General features: G+C 42.2%; 1 protein-coding gene across 1 annotated transcript in view; it reads left to right on the top strand.

The window, feature by feature from the left end:
- Nucleotides 1-20669, top strand: part of prkcaa (protein kinase C, alpha, a) — a 139367-nt gene that overhangs the window by 73812 nt on the left and 44886 nt on the right. The window lies entirely within an intron of this gene.

Raw genomic sequence — 20669 nt, forward strand, 5'->3', positions numbered from 1 at the left:
TCCTCAAGGTCCCTGTGTCCCAGACTGGCCTCTTTGGTGATGCAGGGAATATCAGTGGTCCGCTGGTCCAGCTAGTAATGTGTCTGGGTGCCTGGCTACCCAAACAGTCTTGCTGGCTCCTGCGGACCATCAGACTCGGCTATGTGATTCAGTTTGCCTGGCGTCCCCCCAAGTTCAGCGGCATCCTCTTCACATTAGTTGGATAGGAATACAGGGTTTTACGGCCCCTACTTCATTGTACCCAAGAAAGGCAGTGGGTTATGACCAATCTTGGACCTGCGTGTCTTGAACCAGGCCCTTCACTGGTTACTGTTCAAGATGTTGACACAGAAACTCATCTTCAGGACCATCCGTCCCTGATATTGGTTTGCAGCCATCGACCTGAAGGACGCATACTTTCATGTACCGATCCTTCCGCACCACAGACTATTTGCTGCTTTTCACGTTTGAAGGACGAGCATATGAGTACAAGGTCCTGCGCTTCGGGCAGTCCCTATCTCCCTGTTTTTTAGAGAAAGTTGCGGAGGCAGACCTTGTTCCCCTAAGAGAGCGGGGGGCTGGGTGACCCCCAGCATGTTCGCTAGATTCTATAGCCTTTGTGTGAAGCCGCTCCAGAGAGTCCGTATGGTAGACCCTGTCGAGCTCCACCATCCAGCACCAGGCCCTCACTCAATGAATCCGTGAGAACCGGTAGAGGGCTGGGTTCCATATGAAGAGACCTGAGTGGATCCCATATGTGTAAAGTCCACAGTATAGCCTCAGAGCCCCGTGTTTCCCCGGCAGACTTTTGCCATTTCCATGAGGGTTATAATCACCTCTATTCTTCCGTATGCACCTAAACGGTTGTTCATATGTGTAAGTGCTTCCAAATCCTCCTTTGGAAGGGTTCCTGTTCCAAGTGGAATGGGTACATTTCACCACTGTTATCCAATCTCACTGAGTGGGTAGTGCTACAACAAACAGTGACTGGTCTTCTTGTTGCAAGCCCTGGCCTACGCCGAAAACCATTATCTGACATAAAATGGAGGGGTTAAATTGTCAGGTATTACAACTGTACACCCTAAAACTACACAGTGGTCTGAATGTAGAGACACTGCCGGCACTGTTAAAAACAAGTGAAGCTGAGAAGGCTGGAATCCATAGCAAGCTAAGCGCTACCCCAACGAGTGCATAGTGCTTAAAAAAAATCCATGGCCACCTCTTGGGCACAAAAGGCATGTGAGAGGTCATGTATGCCAGGGGCTTCCAAACTTTTTTGTCAGCCAAACCACTTAAATATGAAATATTTAAAATGTGTAAATAAAGTAAACCTACTTCACATTGCATTCCTAAGTGCTTGTTAAATTTGCAGCATTGTGTTTTGATAATCAAATTATATCATGCACCCCTTTTTACTATTTATTTGTTTTACATTCAATATAATTTATTATTAGCTTTTCATCAACTTATCAACCCCCATTTGAGAAACCTGTATCTAGGCCATTACTGATGACAGTACTTGGACTTTGTAGTTTGTCCTCCTGTCTGCAATTTAGATGATGTGGAGAGAGCACAATACTTTCAGAAGGCATGAGGCTTTCATAATATTAGAATTTAGTGGCTATTTTGATTTTAGTGGGATTTTAATGGCCTTATTGGGTCATTTTTATGATTTCCGGAGCAACATAGATGCAAGTGTTAAATGTTGTAGTAAGCCATTATAGCTAATTATATTTACCATCCATGAAATATTCATGCATTCATGCTTTTCTGAAGTGAGGGAGTGTCTTTAATGTTTGGCTATGGTCAGGTCTCTGAAATAAAACTCATCTTACATTATGTCTGAGGCCCCATTCACTCAAAAAAAAAAATCAATAAATAAATCAAAAAAATTGGTGCTATATAGCACCAAAAGCGGTTCTTTGGCTCGTAATCATATATAGCACCTTAGTCAAATAATACACAATCATGTGCAAACTAAATTGTGCACTCTGAAGTACTGCAGTATCCTTCACTCCTTCACTGTCAACAGTGTACTAACATTTCTGTAAGTCCTTCAGGGTTTAAAAAAACAATATAAACTGCAACTAGAGCTGGTAGAGGGCCAGCAATAGAGAAAATACTGACTTACAGTGACAGGAAGTAGTGTAAATCTGTGAATGAATGTTCCATGTAGGGACACTGTGTAGGGACCATGTAAGTCAGAGCACAGTTCATTCATGGAGCTCTTTTCTAAAAAGCTCATGATCTGAATCCGGTGTGTTAAATAAGTGAGACATGCAAAATGTGGGGGCGGGTCACCTGGACTGGAATTGAGAACTGCTGCTTTAGGATACTGAATTCCAAACACAAAATATACACACAGGAGGAGTCCCAGTGTCGTCGAGATGTCCTCTGTGATTAACTGTCCATCCAACATGAGTACAATGTGGTCGTACTGCACGAGATGATCCTCCTTACAGCCTTTAAGCTTCATCTTAGGTGTTGGAATGGGCTGGTCTGAGAATGGCCCTTTGGGAGAGGGGATGATAGCATTAATTTGCAAGGCAAACCTTATAAGTTAAATTACTTTTAACTACTGTCATACAACTGCTCAAATACTTTTGGCCATGAACTGAAAATTAACAAAATTTCTCTTTAGTTTGATAGCATAGTTTGTGTAGACCAACAAACAAAAACTAATGTTTGCACTGAAATCATCTGAATAACAAAATGTGCAATAAGTGTAGTGCTTTGATTAGATTGTGTATCACGCACTGTAGTCAACTGTTCATGGCTCACCTCAACTTCAAACAGCAACCCCGGGTCCTCCTTGAACAGAGCAGGCAAGGGCAGAATAGCTGCTTCCAACTGTATGCCTTTAAACAATTAACATAACATGGTGGATGCTTTTACCAATTTTTTTGTTTGTTTGTTTGTTTTTCTTTTTTTTTACATCCATTACTGTGTGTAAGACAGATACATGCAGGAAAGAAGAAAGGTATGATCTCAGGCAGAGAGGTAAGGTGTCAGTCAGTGGTACAATGAAAATCTAAGCAGTAATAATTTAATTACCTTTTTTCAGTCTGCCATCTTCAGTCATCAATCATGCACCTGAACTTCTCCTTCAGGGGACTCCGCAAAACTTGTGTGGGTTGTGGGTCAGTGACAGAGAGCAGTGTGAGAATTTGTTGGTCTACATCAACACTGGCGTGGTCTCACAGATCCGAAAGGAGCTTATGTTAAGAGGAAGGCAAAGGAGGAAAGACATGTATTAAAATATAGACATAACTCATACAATTAAATAAGGAGGCAATTAACACACTACTGTACTGAGCATTTTGGCCAGTATGAAACACAGGAACTCAGAGAGAGTCTCCTCTGTGCTATATTTGGACACAAAATTTGTCCGATAGCATTTTATCAGCACCATCCATTGAGGAGCTCTACGTTTGGTCTAAGCTTCTCTGTTTCCTCCTTCATTACACACAGATGTTCCCTGATGCTTTGTTAATTTTCTCCAGCATCAACCTATTGTGGTAGTTAAATTGTTAAAAATGGGAGCTGCCAATAAAATGTAAAAAAAAAAAAAAAAAAAAAAACAGTCTTTAGAAAAAAAATTATTCGAGGGCAGCCCTACTAGAAAGAGTCCAGACTTCTAAGTATTATTAGGCAAATAACAAATATTAATGCTCAAAAAGTTATGCATGACAATCAATAATAGTAAATATGGAAATGTGGCTTACCCATGTCTGTTGTATGTGTTGTAAGAGCTCTTTTCATCCAACTTGACAATGTACTGATGATTTTACACTCAAACAAATTTCCTTTTGATTTCTCAGTTATTCTAGCATGAACCATCTCTAACAACATTAGAGGAATAATTTATTCAAAAATATAATTCATATAACTCACTTTTGATGAACACAAAACACATTCTTAAAAAAGCACCCACAAAAACTTGTTAAAAGTAGCTTATGTAAGTCATGTGTCATATCTTAAGAGGTGACAAAATCACTTTTTTTTTACTCACTCAATATAAAAAGTCTGAGTATACTGTAAAGAGTTATTTCAAATGATTGTTCAAAAATAGCACTCAAATCCAGTAAATCGACACATCAAAATAACTTAATTTACAAGCTTCACGATATGATATGATATGATATGATATGATATGATATGATATGATATGATATGATATGATATGATATGATATTTGGTCACGAGACATGCAAAATTACAATGGTTTGATTTGCATTGCAAATGAGGTGTAACACTTACTTTAGGTCTCTTGTTGATAATTGTAACCTCCGCATCAAAGCAAATGTTTCTCTGAGAAAAGTTTAGGAGCGCACATCACATGTCTTTGTAAAACAATATGATTTTATAAATACATATTGTGAATGAGGTAATTCACTTACTTTTGGCGTTTTCCAAAAAGTAACATCTCAGTCTTCTCAGTATCACGATTCAAAGAAAATTATGTCTATGAGAAAAGTTTAGGACTGCACAGCACAAAAATATAATTATAAAATAATATAACATCATAAAATACATATGTAAATGAAAATAAACACTTAACGTTACTTTCAGTGTTCTCTCTGTTAAAACAAACGTGTCTGCACCGCGAGTCAAAGTAAATGTCATCTGAGAGAAAAGTTTTGGTCCGTTTAAACTCACACGGCATATAAATATCACTATAAATCAATTTGTTATAAAATACATATTGTAAATGAGATAAAACACTTACTTTCAGTGTCCCTGTTAAAAAGCAACCTCCTCGTCAGCTCCGCACCACGAGCCGTACACACAGCACATAAATATCATTCTTAAACAATGTGGTGTTATAAAACTAATACTGTGTGAATAACATAAATCACTTAATCTCTGTATTTTCCATCCTGTTATGCTCCGCATCACAATTCAAAGAAAATGGCGACTGTGAGAAAGGTTTCAGTTTCAGCCCATTTAGGCACGCAAAGTACGTAAATGTCCCGGATGTGTTAATGAATAACTCCTTAAGAGCTTTATCGCCACTTATTGTACTGGAAGAACCTTGTGGATAATTCATTTTGATTTTACTTTTATATGGTGTGTAAATGAGTTACAGAGACATTTTATTTTGTGTGTTCATTACATAAAAAAAGATTGTGTGTGTCTGTTTGTGTGTGTGTGTGTGTGTGTATATATATATATATATATATATATATATATATTAAGTTTAATTTACTGCAGTTGCATTAAAGCTACAACTTCAGTTACAAAATTTGGAGTATAATGAAGAAAGGTGTGGGCAAGTATGGTAACCCATACTTGGAATTTGTGTTCTGCATTAATCCCATTAGGGATGCACCGATACCACTTTTTGAAGTAATGTTTTGGTAAGTATGGTTTTATTTTTTTTGATTTTGTGTTCTGAGTTAAGATACTGATATTTTTATTGCATTTGTAATTTTTTTTAAATATTGTGTACAGAAACCAAAAGAGTATGTATAATGTTAGCCGGTTGGATTTTTTGTTATGTATTTATAGTATTAGGGATGTTTATTTAGAAATTTTTAGTTTTTCACATTATCACAGTTTATTCTCTATAGTTTAGAAGATGGTAATAAAATATGACAAGAACTCATAGTTAAACTGTGTCAGAAAAAAATCATCTTGATAATGTTAGATAACTTTGATAGAAAGGTATGTAATGAATTATAATCAACCAAAAATTATTTAGACAGCTGTTAGTATAACAGTATTTACGCAACTATCAGTACTTAGTTGGGCAACCTTTAGCCTTAATGACTGCCTGTAGTCTCCTGGGCATGCTGTCATCCAGATTCTTGCAAACCTGAACTTATTTTTTTTTTCCCCAGACTTGGTCTGAATAATTTTTGGTCCCAAATTTGTATCAGTTTTACTGGTATTCCACTGTTTGAAGAATTTTTTGGTAGAATTTGTCACAGTTTACTTTATTTTGCTATTCTCACTTACATAAATGAACTATAGTGTCCTGCACCCACTAGTAAAAAAATATAAAAAATTATATCTGGTCTCTGAATAATTTTTGGTTTGACTGTATATTGACTGTGTTTGGTTATTTTCACACTTAATTATGCCCATTAAATTATGTTTTACAAGTTTTTGTTACATTCTTTGTTCATTTTTTCTATGGTTCATGATCTGTAATTTAATAGCATTAGAGCTGCTCCATTGCAGCGACTTAGTACTGTAATGACGTGCTTTGCTGTAATAATGCAGGGGACCACTCGTTATAAAACTCCTGTGATATTTTTCACAAATAGAAGTAGTGTCTTTTTTTTTTTTTTTTCTTTTTTTTAATCTTTTTATATTCCAAAGCCACTTATATAATGCAGAAACACTTAAGCAAGCAAAACACACGCAACGCGTGCATGTATTTGTACTGTTGAAGAACGAGAGGGACGGTAGTAACGTACTGCCTAGCGCATTACACAAAGACTGCTAGATTCACTTTCGCCAGAAAGTCATGTATGCCTGTTAAAAATAAATGATGTTTATAGTGAATGCCCATATAAATTGTCTTCTTTTACGATTTAGTTTTAATCCAAATGTGTGTCCTAAGTGAGTGAACATCAAAGATTACACAACTGAAGTGCGCGAACATTCTCTCTCTCTCTCTCTCTCTCTCTCTCTCTCTCTCTCTCTCTCCCGTTAAGTAACTTGGGCATTGTTTTACTTACTTGTTTTTGACATATCCGACCAAACTATAAACTTTCCAGTGATGAAATGTATATTCACTCGACAACCTTGCGCATCTCCACCGCTGCGCACTCAATCCACTCAGCGTGCTTTATCAGCTCGCGCACGTCACCTATACAGGCATTAATACTGAATTTTTAACATTATATTCATTGCATAGATATCCTACGTATACAACATTAATCTCTAATAACTCAATTCTGCTGTCTGTTGTTCTGTTGTCGGTGTTTCTTTGTCTGAATATGGCACTTATCACATGCTATGTGGTACCGGCGTTTGGTATCGGGGCATTTTAACGAGTACGAGTACAGGAGCTCAGTATCGTGCCCCTGTTGCATTCCTAAATCCCTTCCAACTGCAAACACAGTTAAAAAACTTAATGGCTGGCTTAATGGCTTCTTTATGTACAGCAGTGGTGCTATATAGCACCTTAACCACCCCAAAGAACCGCTGAAGAACCAGCACCTAAACATCCCCGGAGAAACGCTGAAGAACCAATCTTTTATGTGTGCTTTTGTAGACCAAACCCACATTTGAGGTGCTGTAGAACAACTGAAAACCCATTTTATTTAGAGTGTTGGATTAGACTTTAGATTGTCCTTTTATCTTCATAATGTGTTCTGAACAGTGTAAGCAACAATATTAAAACTGATCATTGCTAAGAATTTAAGGCAAACATAACACTCACTTATTTATCCTCTGTATGATCAATTCTCTGCCTTTGTAAAAAAAGTCAGAACAGTGGCATATTAAAGCAAAATGCTAAAAGTGAGCCACAAGCTTTGATGTGCCAAAACTCATACTTTTTTTCCAGACATTTCACAAAGGTAGAGAATATGACATAAAATGCATCATATTTTATGTGCCATTATATAACATGCCATGTGGTGTCATTATTTTGCCCAAATTCCCAGCTTTTAGTCATTAATATCCTTATTATAGCCAAGGTTATGTAGTCTTATGTAGGTTATGTAGTAACTATATCCAAATGACTAAAGACATGAATTTCAAGCTGATTTGGTAGTTATTGCATAGTCCCAATTTAATTGCTTCATCTATTAAATTGTATCTTAAAACTACATTTTTAAGATAATTGGGGCAGCTGTGGCCTAATGGTTAGAGATTTGGACTTGTAACCAAAAGGTCGCAGGTTCGAGTCTCGGTGCTGGCAGGAGTTGTAGGTGGGAGGGAGTGAATGAACAGCGCTCTCTTCCACCCTCAATGCCCATGGCTGAAGTGCCCTTGAGCAAGGCACTGAACCCCCAGTTGCTCCCCGGGCGCTGGATATAGCTGCCCACTGCTCTTGGTGTGTGTTCACTTCTCACTGCTGTGTGTGTGCACTTAGATGGGTTAAATGCAGAGCACCAATTTCGAGTATGGGTTACCATACTTGACAAATGTCACGACTTTCACTTCACTTTTGCTTATTGATTTTGGGTTACCATACTTGACAAATGTCACGACAAAAAAAAAAAAAAAAAAAAATATATATATATATATATATATATATATATATATATATATATATATATATATGAAGTGAAGTATTAATAATAATTGGTTACACTTTATTTTAAGGTGTCTTTGTTACAGTGTAATTATACATTAAATACATCAATCGAATCTGTAAAGGGTCTACTTTTATTTGTGTACACACATAATAACAACAAAACTTTGTGCATTTATACAATAAAGAAAACAGAGTGTGCTGTCTGCCGCCTTGGTTCTGCGTATCTTCATTTAGAAATGTGTCATTAAAATGAACTGTAACTCAGCAAATACTCAATACAGAGACATGAGAGATATATCTATAGAAAGCTTGACATGTCTACTTTTAAACTGAGCAAATCTTATCAAAAACAAATATTCTGTGATAAAGTAATCCATATGAAAACAACGCGATGTCCAGTCTTTCACGTCTCCCTTCATTATATCTAATGGACCACGCCCACGCGCCGAGCGTGCTATTGATATTACAATCGTCTATGTGAAACTCGCGGTGGGTAACCACCCACACCAGAGCAAACAAAGCAGTGAGACTGTACTTCACGTTTTTTAAATGTTACTGTTCGCTTCGCGCTGAGAGGAATAAGACATAATTCACCTAAATAAGACCGCTGAGAGGAATAAGATTTGGATTACCTCAGAAAGAAGAGTAAAGCGGCTTGACCCAGCAGAGATCATAAACATGAGTAAATCCTTTTTTATATATTAATCTACTTGTATTAGTTTTCATATAATGTGTACACATTTTACTAGTTAGACTTTTTCCAAAATATAATTCCTGACATGTATAATCAAATGAAACATTATGAAGTTTCATGTACATTATCTCAGTGTTTCACAATGCCAGGATGTTATTTATTTTTTATATTTTATTTTATTTATTTTTTATGTTCTAACGTATAACATAGACAGCAATACGATATAAAAGTAATATGAGGAATGTGCCAGGTATGTGATGTTCATTTATATATTTCAACATGACACAATACCAGTCAAAACTTTTGAACAATAAGATTTTTAATGTTTTTGTAAAGAATTCTCTTCTGCTGACTAAGCCTGCATTTATTTGATCCAAAATACGAAAGTTGCATTTGCTAAAGCAGTAATATTGTGAAATATTTGTACTATTTTAAATAACTGCTTTCTATTTGAATATATTTTAAAATGTAATTTATTATTGTGATCAAAGCAAAATTTTCAGCATCATTACTCCAGTCTTACTCCAAGTGTAACAATATACAAATGATACCATTCAAAAGCTGGGAGTCAATATATATAAATTAAAACTTTTATTTAGCACACAAGTGATGATAAATACAATAATCATGTAACAAACAATGCTGTTCTTTCAATTAATCAAAAAAAAAAATATAATAATAATAAATGATTTTTTTTTTTTTAAGCAGCAAATCAGAATATTAGAATGTTAGAATATTAGAATCTCTGAAGGATTGTGTGACTGGAGTAATGATGTAAAAAAAATCAGGTTTGAAAGTCAGCTTAGATTGCTCCTAATAAACTGTTTAACTGCACTCGCAAGTGAATCTCAAGTTATTTTGTGGGATAATTAAATATATTCTAAATAAACTACAAACATAAAAATATATACATTTATTTTGTCCTCAGATTCTTTATTGTAACTCTTCCCTCTCAGTCACACACCTGACTGAAAGACTCATTATGCAGCTCATTATGCAGGCCTTTGTCTTCTCAGGTGTGAATCACACAAATATTCATTCTGTCATTTACTCAACCTCATCACTTTCTAAACCTGTATTATTTTCATTTAAGTTTAGCAGCAGAGCTTTATTGTGTATTGCTGTACACCCAAAGTGTTTTACAATCATGAGGGGGATCTCTCATTCTCTCATACATGACATAAAATTACTTTTTGATTACTTTTAACCTAACTCGTTTATCACATGGATTTAAATAGGATGATCTTGTGCTAAATGGATATAAAAATGCAAAGAAAAAAAAATATATTCCATTCATTGTTACTGACAACATGAAGTGCATCAAACATTATGTCTAGATTTCCAAAACTGGGGATTATGAAGGAACGTCTCGGTTACGTATGGTAACCCTCGTTCCCTGAAGGAGGGAACGGAGACGCCACGTCGGTGACCGACGAAAATGGGATATCGCTTCGATAGACCAATCTACTTCGAGTGTAAACTAAACGAGCCAATGCACATTGGCATGCAATTATTGCATCCAGCTGTCGCTGATCACAGTGTGAGTATAATAAGGCAGCAGGTGCAATGCATACCAGGTTTTCGCTGAGGAGCCGAGCCGGAGACCCGGCGGCTCAGCGGTGGTACAGCAACCATGGCGACGGGACGTGGCGTCTCCGTTCCCTCCTTCAGGGAACGAGGGTTACCATACGTAACCGAGACGTTCCCTTTCAGTCGGTCACTCTCGACGCCACGTCGGTGACCGACGAAAATGGGATCCCTACCAAAGCGCGATGGATGCTGCCCCTTTCAGTGCCCTGTGCGAGCCGCCTGCACCCCTATTAGGTGTAGGCCGGGGCTTGGAGCAAGTAGTTCCACTCACCATTGTCAAAGCACTACCTCACTGGGTGAGACTGGATAACACTGGGAAAACGTACCCGTTCCACTTGGAACAGGGACGCTATGGAGGCTCCATCCTTCCCGAAGGAGGTCTCGGGAGCAAATACACATATAGCATCCGTTTAGGTGTATATGGAGAAATTTGAGGTGATGCAAACCCTCCTGGAAAGGCAGAAGTCTGCCAGGGAAACACGGGCTCTAAGGCTATACCGTGGACTATACGCATACGAGTACCGCTTAGGTCTCAATATGGAACCCAGCCTTCCATGGTTCTCACAGATTCATCATGAAGGCCTGTCGCCGGACGTTCCGCTGCGTCCAGCTGCCTAGGGTGATGGAGGATCTCAACAGGGTCTACAGTACAGACACTCTGGAGCAGTTTTAGCAAGCCGACACTAACCGGAGCCTCTCGGTGCCACTACCCGTTTGAGGTGAGAACACAGGAGGATACCGGCTCTACACGAAGGCTATAGAACCCAGCAAACGTGTTAGGGATCGCCCAGCCCACAGCTCTACAAATATCTGTCAGCGAGGCACCACAAGCCAGCGCCCAGGAGGATGCAACACTTCTAGTTGAGTGAGCTCGCAACCTGAACGGGCAGGGCCCACCCTGTGCCTGATAAGCCAGGGCAATGGCATCCACAATCCAGTGGGGCCATCCTCTGCTTAGAGACGGCATTCCCCTTCTGCCGGCCTCCGTAACAGACAAAGAGCTGGTCTGAGGTCCTGAAGCTTTGTGTCCGGTCTACGTAGCATCTCAATGCTCGGACAGGACAGAGCAAAGCTAGGGCTGGGTCTGCCTCCTCCAGGGGCAGAGCTTGCAGGTTCACCACTTGGTCTTTGAAGGGTGTAGTGGGAACCTTGGGCACGTAGCCGGGCCGGGGCCTCAGGATTACCTGGGAGTTCGCTGGCCCAAACTCTAGGCAAAAATCGTCGACTGAAAATGCGTGCAGGTCCCCTACCCTCTTGATGGAGGCCAGTGCAAGCAGAAGCAGAGTTTTCAATTAAAGAATCTTTGGCTCGACTGAATGCAAAGGCTCGAATGGGCCCTGCTGTAGTGATTTCAGCACCAGAGTCAGGTCCCAAGAGGGTATGGAGGGGGGCCGGGAAGGATTTAACCTCCTGGCCCCTCTAAGGAACCTGATGATGAGGTCATGCTTACCTAAAGACTTCCCATTCACGGGGTCATGGTAGGCAGCTATAGCGGCAACCTGGACTTTGAGGGTGGAGGGAGACAGCCTTCGCTCCAGCCCTTGCTGCAGAAAGGAAAGCACAACCGCAATCGGGCATCTTCGGGGGTCTTCTCGGCGAGAAGAACACCACTCGACGAACAGGTTCCACTTCAATGCGTAAGCGTGTCTCGTAGACGGTGCTCTTGCCGAAGTGATGGTGTTCACTACCTCCTGGGGCAGGTCACCTAGAACCTCCGCGTCCCGTCCAGGGACCAGACATGGAGTTTCCAAAGGTCTGGACGTGGGTGCCAAATGGTGCCCCGTCTCTAAGTCAGTAGATCCTTCCTCAGAGGAATCGGCCAAGGAGGGGCTGTCGCGAGGAGCACTAGTTCGGGGAACCAGGTCCGCGTGGGCCAATACGGCGCCACTAGCAAGACTTGCTCCTCGTCCTCCCGGACTTTGCACAGTGTCTGTGCAAGAAGGCTCACTGGGGGAAACGCATACTTGCGTAGGCCCCGCGGCCAGCTGTGTGCCAGTGCGTCCGTCCCGAGAGTTCAGGAGGTCAGGAGGTTCTACTCCCTCGGTCAGGGAGTAGAACAACTGGCAGTGAGCGGTCTCTGGAGAAGCAAACAGGTCTACCTGAGCGGCTCCGAACCATCTCCAAATCAGCTGGACCGTCAGGGGATGGAGTCGCCATTCTCCCGGGAGCATTGCTTGAGACAGCTCGTCGGCTGTACGGTTGAGCAGGCCTGGAATGTGAACGGCACGAAGAGACCTCAGAACCTTCCGACTCCAAAGGAGGAGGTGGCGGGCGAGTTGTGACATGCGACTGGAGCGCAGACCACCTTGTCGGTTGATGTGCGCAACGGTCGCTGTGTTGTCCGTTCGGACCAGCACATGCTTGCCTCGTAAGGCACCCCTGCCCTGAGAAACGCAAGATCTGACCACGGGGTGAAGGTTTGGCGACAGGCCGGTGTAACTTGGACCCGGTGAGTGCCGCGCTTCCACGCCCACCTTGGGACTCGGCCATAAAGCCAGTGCTGGAGCGGTCTCATATGTAACAGGCCGAGCGGTGTAAGTGCCGCTGCGGCCGCCATATGCCCCAGGAGCCTCTGGAAGAGTTTCAGTGGGACCGCTGTCCTGCTCTTGAATGTATTCAAGCAGGTTTGAGACGGTTGAAGGCGTTCCTCTGTGAGGCGTGCTGTCTGTTCGACCGAATCCAACTCCATACCGAGAAAAGAGATCCTCTGCGTTGGCAAGAGTTTGCTCTTTTCCCGGTTGACCCGAAGGCCCAACAGGCTGAGGTGCCGGAGCACCAGGTCCCTGTGCTCGCACAACTGATCCCGAGATTGTGCTAGTATCAGCCAATCGTCTAGATAGTTGAGAATACGAACACCCTGCTCTCTGAGGGGAACAAGAGCCGCCTCCTTGACTTTCGTGAAGACACGGGGAGACAGGGACAGCCAGAAGGGCAGGACCTTGTACTGATATGCCCGTCCTTCGAACGCAAATCGAAGAAAAGGTCTGTGGTGCAGAAGGATCGACACATGAAAGTACGCATCCTTCAGGTCGATTGCTGCAAACCAATCTCGGGGTAGGACGCACCCGAAGATGGGTTTCTGCGTCAACATCTTGAACGGTAGCCGATGAAGGGCCCGGTTCAAAACTCGCAGATCCAAGATCGGTTGTAACCCACCGCCTTTCTTGGGTACAATGAAGTAGGGGCTGTAAAACCCCGTCCTCATATCGGCTGGAGGGACCGGCTTTATCGCGTCTTTCGCCAGTTAGACTGCGATTTCTTCCCGCAGAACAGGGGCATCGGATGCTTTCACTGTAGTGAAGCGGATACCGCTGAACTTGGGGGGACGCCGGGGGCAAACTGAATCGCATAGCCGAGGCTGATGGTCCGCAGGAGCCAGCGAGACGGGCTGGGTAGCGCTGACCAGGCGCTTAGAAACCGTACAAGCGGGACCAGCGGAACCACAGCCGTACCCGCAGTGGGGCAGCAAGGTGGAACACAGGGACCCATCTCGGGCGGCTTGTGAGCAGGCCTGAGTGTGGTGCGAGTGTGGAGTGCAGGGCTCACCTGGTTCCACGGGTTGGCAGAGGGTGCGTGAGTAGGGCCTTTGTTGACGCTCTCGAACCGCCCACTGCTGCCATCTGGCGAAGGAGGAGGATGAGTGAGGTCCGGTGTTTGGCCGTCCGCAACTCTCCGTGCCCTCCTGGGACCCAGAGACAGAGAAAACCGCTCTCTCGTCGAGATTTCCAGATTCTCCCCTGGCCCTCCTCCAGGGGAGGGAGAGGTGCTTTCACCATCCCCCAGAAAGCGGCTACCTCTCTCTGGGCCACCCGTCCCGGGGCCTCTTGCTCTTCCGCTCACAGCCAGGTTTGACGGGGGCCAGGACGGGTGGGTGGCCTGCCTATGCCCAGCTCTACGGCGCCACTTGCTGGAGGCTGCTGCGGATGCGGCGCGGGAGCGGGTTGACGCAGGGGGCAGCCCTTGGCGACGAGCAGGCTGGGGTGTTGCAACCGGCGGACGGGTGGAGGCAGCAGCTGCCCGCCGGGCAGAAGGTTGGACCGCCTCAGTCTGCTCCCGTGCAGCCAAGAACTGCTGGGCCAGGTTCTCGACCACGTCACCGAAGAGGCTGGTCTGGGACACAGGCATTAAGGAACTGATCTTTGTCGGCATCCCTCATTTCAACCAGACTCAGCCAGAGATGGTGCTCCTGGACCACAAGCGTGGACATCGCACGACCCAGAGAATGCACGGTGACCTTCGTCGCTCGGAGCGCAAGGCCAGTGGCGGTTCTGAGTTTTCAGAACTTCTGGATCGTAACCACCCCTCGTGCAGGTCCTTCAGTGCCTTGGCCTGGTGCACCTGCAGTAACACCACAGCGTGTAAGGCAGAAGCAGCTTCCCTGCAAGCCATATAGGCACCGCTGGTTAGACCAGACGAATGCCTATAGGCCCGGGAAGGAAGCACCGGGTCTCCCCGCCAGCAGGAGGCAGACTTAGGACACACTTGCATCGCTACCGCCCGCTCCACTGGGGGAATCACCGAATACCCCTTCGCTGCACTGCCATCAAGGGTGGTGAGGGAGGAGGAGCCCACCAGCCAGTTTCTGGCAGTAAAAGGTGCCATCCACGACCTGGTGAGCTCGTCATGCTCTTCCGGGAAGAAAGGCACCAGGGTGGTGCGCTGAAAACCAGCGCGCACCACCTTGAGAAACCAATCATCCTGCCTCGAGGGCTCGGGACGCGGTGGAGATTTCCACTCGAGCCCTACCCTCTCGGCGGCCCGGGAAAGCATAGCTGTCATCTCCGTATCCAATTCAGGCTCCGCCACCGTCCCAGAGGGCAGCAGCACAGCTGAATCTTCATCCGACAGCTCTCCCTCCGATGCTGAGATCGACATCTGGTCAGGGGGAGGCCCACTGGATACCACTGGTACGCTCTTTGAAGAGGGCCCAGCGCGTTCCGTGGGTTACTCCTCTGGATTGGAGATGCAAGAGGAGTGATGGTCCCCAGAGGGTTGGTTCCCTGCGGGAATAATCCTCAAACCGCCCGTGCTACTGCTGGAAATGGTTTTCGTCTGTCGGCCGCCAGAACGAGCCCCAAATCGCGGCAACGGGACTCCGCCCCCTTTTTTGAAGGAAGCAGAGCCTGGTTCGCAGCTCCGAGATGGTCATCTTCCCGCAGAGAGAAGATGACTCATCCACGAAAGCTACCTCAGCGTGTTTGCCCAGACACGTGAGGCAGCAATCGTTACCATCACCCGTTGCCAGGTAACGACCAGAAACGCACGGGTGAAACGGCATCCTTATAAAGACGATCCGTCGTCTTTACAAAGACGCACCCATGAAGCTCTTTTAGAGAAATTTGCTCTTTAGGAAATGCTCTTTTAGTGCTGAGGCGCACAGGGGAATTGGCCGCTTGCAACACGACAGGGGGTAGTGCAGCCTGAAGTGTGCAATCCACTCGACACTGGAACGACCACCGCTGAAGCGCCATCTCGCTAACACACGAAGCTTCCGAGAGCGTGCTGAACTCGTAGTTCACAGCAGACACAGTTGAGCAGAACGATACTAACGCTCGGCTCCGAAGTGAAAAGCTGGTATGCATTGCACCTGCTGCCTTATTATACTCACACTGTGATCAGCGACAGCTGGATGCAATAATTGCATGCCAATGTGCATTGGCTCGTTTAGTTTACACTCGAAGTAGATTGGTCTATCGAAGCGATATCCCATTTTCGTCGGTCACCGACGTGGCATCGAGAGTGACCGACTGAAAGGGAACTGCAGGGAGTTTGTGAGTTTAATGAAAAACTAATAATTATATAAATCAATAGGGATGTCAACGATTAATCAATGATCGATTAATTGTCGATAAGAGATGCAATCGATTAAAGCTGTCATGGTCAGTTAACCGATTTAATGTTGGGCTCGTGCGCACAAAATACATGCGAGCGGCTGTGAGTGAAGGTTGATGCTATAAATGCATCATCATACATTCACAGTGTACAAATTAAGCTTTTAATGTGATTTAAACTTTAAAAGTACATTCAAATAAAACCAACACAAAAGTTATTCAACATGGAAAGCAATAGAAAGGTAGTAATTAAGTCATTTCCCCAGATAATTTTTTCATATCGTGCGCTTTGCACGGCTTCGGGACACAGGACAGAAAGGCTATCATACAACTTAATTCGTTTATAGACTTATTAATTAACTGTTCGTGTTTCATTAATTTTGTTCCCTAAATAACCCATGATTTAACTGAAATAAGGGAACAAATTAATAAATCGAACGAATTCTTAATTCATGAAATCTTTAATTTCCCTTCTCATGTTTACCACAGTAAGAGATGCGAAAATAGTGATTACAAGTGAAAGATAATAAAATAAACCTGCAAAATTAGAGGGTTATGACTGTGAAGATTTAGGAAAAGAAACAATGCCTAAATGTTATTAAATTTGTGGAAATTCTTGACTAACCGGCAAACCAGAACAAAGCCGCATAAATGAAGGCTATATGCTCGAACGGTATCCAGAGGCATGCTCGCAATCTAACATTTTCCAGTTAACCTATTATTCCTCTAATAAACAAAGCTTTTATACCACACTTTTCATAATCAGAGCTTATAATTTGTAAACTGACAATAAGTTTTCCCGGAGCATTCAGTGATGTCACTAAACGGTGACGCCATCGTTCACTATAGTTTCTGCATGGACCTAACTAGGGCACAGGTTCTCAAACCCTGGGACAAAATATGATGCTTTAAGGAAAATGTATTGCCTATATAAGTATTAGACCTAACATAAAAATAACCATTTGTTTTTATAATTTTTTTAAAAAATATATGCGAAATATATCTGACTTAAATAATTAAGATAACGGATTTAAAACAGAAGTGTGGTTGTGCTCCGTAAGTTCACAGAAAGAAAAGTATGACAACGCGCATTCTGTTTATTTGCTCTATTTTACATGAGCACAAATCTTCGGTTTTTATTTTGAGTGTGCACAAATGAAAGTAAACACTTGTGCAGAAAAGTTTTTTTTTTTTAAATTTTTGTTTGTTTTTATGTCTCAGCTGTTTCGATCGCGCCGGAGCCTGCTGCACACGTATATTCTAGCGATTCAAACTTACATCGCAGTCTGTTCATTATCAAAATGAAATAGTCAACTAAATTTTTATGGTGATAGTTATGTAGTGTATTTTTATTATGTCTTTATTTACTCACCCTCATGTCGTTCCAAACCCGTAAGACCTCCGTTCATCTTCGGAACACAGTATAAGATATTTTAGATTTAGTCCGAGAGCTTTCAGTCCCTCCACTGAAAATGTATGTACCGTATACTGTCCACGTCCAAGAAAGGTAATAAAAACATATTCAAAGTAGTCCATGTGACATCAGAGGGTCCGTTAGAATTTTTTGAAGCATCGAAAATACATTTTGGTCCAAAAAATAGCAAAAACTACGACTTTATTCAGCGTTGTCTTCTCTCCCGGGTCTGTTGTGAGCGCGTTCACAGCACTGCAGTTTAGTGATATCCGGTTCGCGAATGAATCACTTGATGTAACCGGATCTTCTTGAACCAGTTCACCTAATCGAACTGAATCGTTTGAAACGGTTCGTGTCAACAATAAGCATTAATCCACAAATGACTTAAGCTGTTAACTTTTTTAACATGGCTGACACTCCCACTGAGTTCAAATAAACCAATATCCCGGAGTAATTCATTTACTCAAACAGTACACTGACTGAACTACTGTGAAGAGAGAAGAGAAGATAAACATTGACTCGTTCTCGAGTCAAGAACCGGTTGCATCGGTTTTCAGACCACCAGTATTGATGGGAAGTGCTGTTCTTTTCCGCGAACCGGTTCTTTTGGACAGTTTGATTCAATAAACAGGTTGTCGAAAACGGTTCACCAGTTCTTTTGCGCTCGACGTAATGACTTCATTGGCGATGATGGCCTTGATTCAAGCCTTCGGTTTACCCGCGCTCATAACATTAGCACAGAATCAGTTCAGAATCAATCATCAAAAGAAACAGTTCGTTCAGTTCAGACGCGCTGTGATTTGGAACTGCTTTTTATCACTTAATTTGATGAGCTAGTAGTTTATTTGTTTGGTCTGTTTTTGCAGAAACGGTTCTTGACTCGAGAACGAGTCAATCTTTCGTTCGTTATCTGGCTCGGCGTTCATCTTCAGTTCTCTCTTCACAGCAGTTCAGTCAGTGTACTGTTTGAGTAAATGAATTACTCCGGGATATTGGTTTATTTGAACTCAGAGGGAGTGTCAGCCATGTTAAAAAAAAGTTAACAGCTTAAGTCATTTGTGGATTAATGCTTATTGTTGACGCGAACCCTTTCAAACGATTCAGTTCGATTAGGTGAACTGGTTCAAGAAGATCCGGTTACATCGAGTGATTCGTTCGCGAACCGGATATCACTAAACTGCAGTGCTGTGAACGCACTCACAACAGACCCGGGAGAGAAGACAACGCTGAATAAAGTCGTAGTTTTTGATATTTTTGGACCAAAATGTATTTTCGAATCTTCAAAAAATTCTAACGGACCCTCTGATGTCACATGGACTACTTTGAATATCTTTTTATTACCTTTCTGGACGTGGACAGTATACGGTACATACATTTTCAGTGGAGGGACAGAAAGCTCTCGGAATAAATCTAAAATATCTTATACTGTGTTCCGAAGATGAACGGAGGTCTCACGGGTTTGGAACGACATGAGGGTGAGTCATTAATGACATAATTTTCATTTTTGGGTGAACTATCCCTTTAAAAGGTTAGGGACTAAAGACTATCCCACTAGTCAGTTTAAACAGACCTTATACAGGTTCACTCTGCTTTTATGCCAAGGACGTTTTTGCTCATGTGAAGAGGATCATCTTTTCCGTCTTTATGTGAATGCATGTAAAGTTCAAGCCTAGTTTACATTATAAATAATAGTTTAACATTCAAATAAATCGCGAATATGGAAACATTTGGATTTGTGCCGAATGAGACATGAGCAATAACCTCCAAATAAATTTAGCCAAACCCGCGCTCGCTCGTCCTCGTATGCACGCAAGCATGCTCTGTCACGATCTAATGCACTGTATGCTGGATTTTAAAAACAAATAGGCCTAATGGAACGCAAAAATTCAAAATCTGAAATTTTCCAGAACAGAATCCAGCAGGATCAAATTAATGTGAGCAACAGTGCGTTTTGCTGCAGCAGCGCCGATGGAAGCGGTTCACTTACTGCGCAGCACATCCACACGCGCGCCACAGTTACGTTTTTGGATAATTTTATTTTAAATGCCATAATGTCAGTTGAAAACATTGCAATTGTGTTTTAAAATACAACAACGAGCACCACAAAACCATTTCAAGAGGCGTGTTCAGCGGTCTCCGTGCGGGATAGGAAACAGTCAACAAAGTAGGCTAAAATGATCTCAAACGGATGGCGCGCTCTCTTCATTTTATGAAATCATCATAATCACATCTATTCATTTTATAATCATGCTACTAGCATTTTATTCAGATTAAAATCCCTTTAATTCAAGTGAGAAAGCGTTTGTTGTGTGTGTGTGTTGCTTATGCACATCCTGTCTCTGTGACTGCGTGGCTGCAATAAACGCATTTTGCAGCATTATGGTTAACGATTAATCGATTAATTGATCGTTAATTTAAACGACGATCGATCATGGAAATGATCGAAATTTGATATCCTTACAATCAACAATGGAAAATTCAAATAAATCATTTTAAAATAACATCATTCAAAATAAAACACTTACCAAAAAAAAGGTCTTTGTGTGAATGCCCACAAAACTGTAAGACTTTCTGTGTGTATAAATGGTAGGCTATTTTAGAAAAGAAAATGTAAAAGATGAAAAAGAAAAATTGGGGAGAATCAATAAATTATAATAAATGTATTGTTATTGTATGAATTATATGTAATCATGTAAGTATTTGATTCAATGTATTTTTCAGTGTAAAAGTTGCTCTTGTATCTAATATCAAGTAATATTAGTCCTTTGGACCCAGCCATGTTTTCCTTCAGGGTGTTAGTGTTTGTTTTTAATTACATAACTACAAATGATGTCTGGCTTGACTAATGTTTGCCTTGAGTTTATAATCATATAGAAAAATATAAGCCTGTTTCAAGGGAAATGTCTTGTTTTTTTGTCTCCAAAAAGATTGAATAGTAGAATT

This window comes from Cyprinus carpio, chromosome B6 (assembly GCF_018340385.1).
Source record: "Cyprinus carpio isolate SPL01 chromosome B6, ASM1834038v1, whole genome shotgun sequence".
NCBI classification, from domain to species: Eukaryota; Metazoa; Chordata; class Actinopteri; order Cypriniformes; family Cyprinidae; genus Cyprinus; species Cyprinus carpio.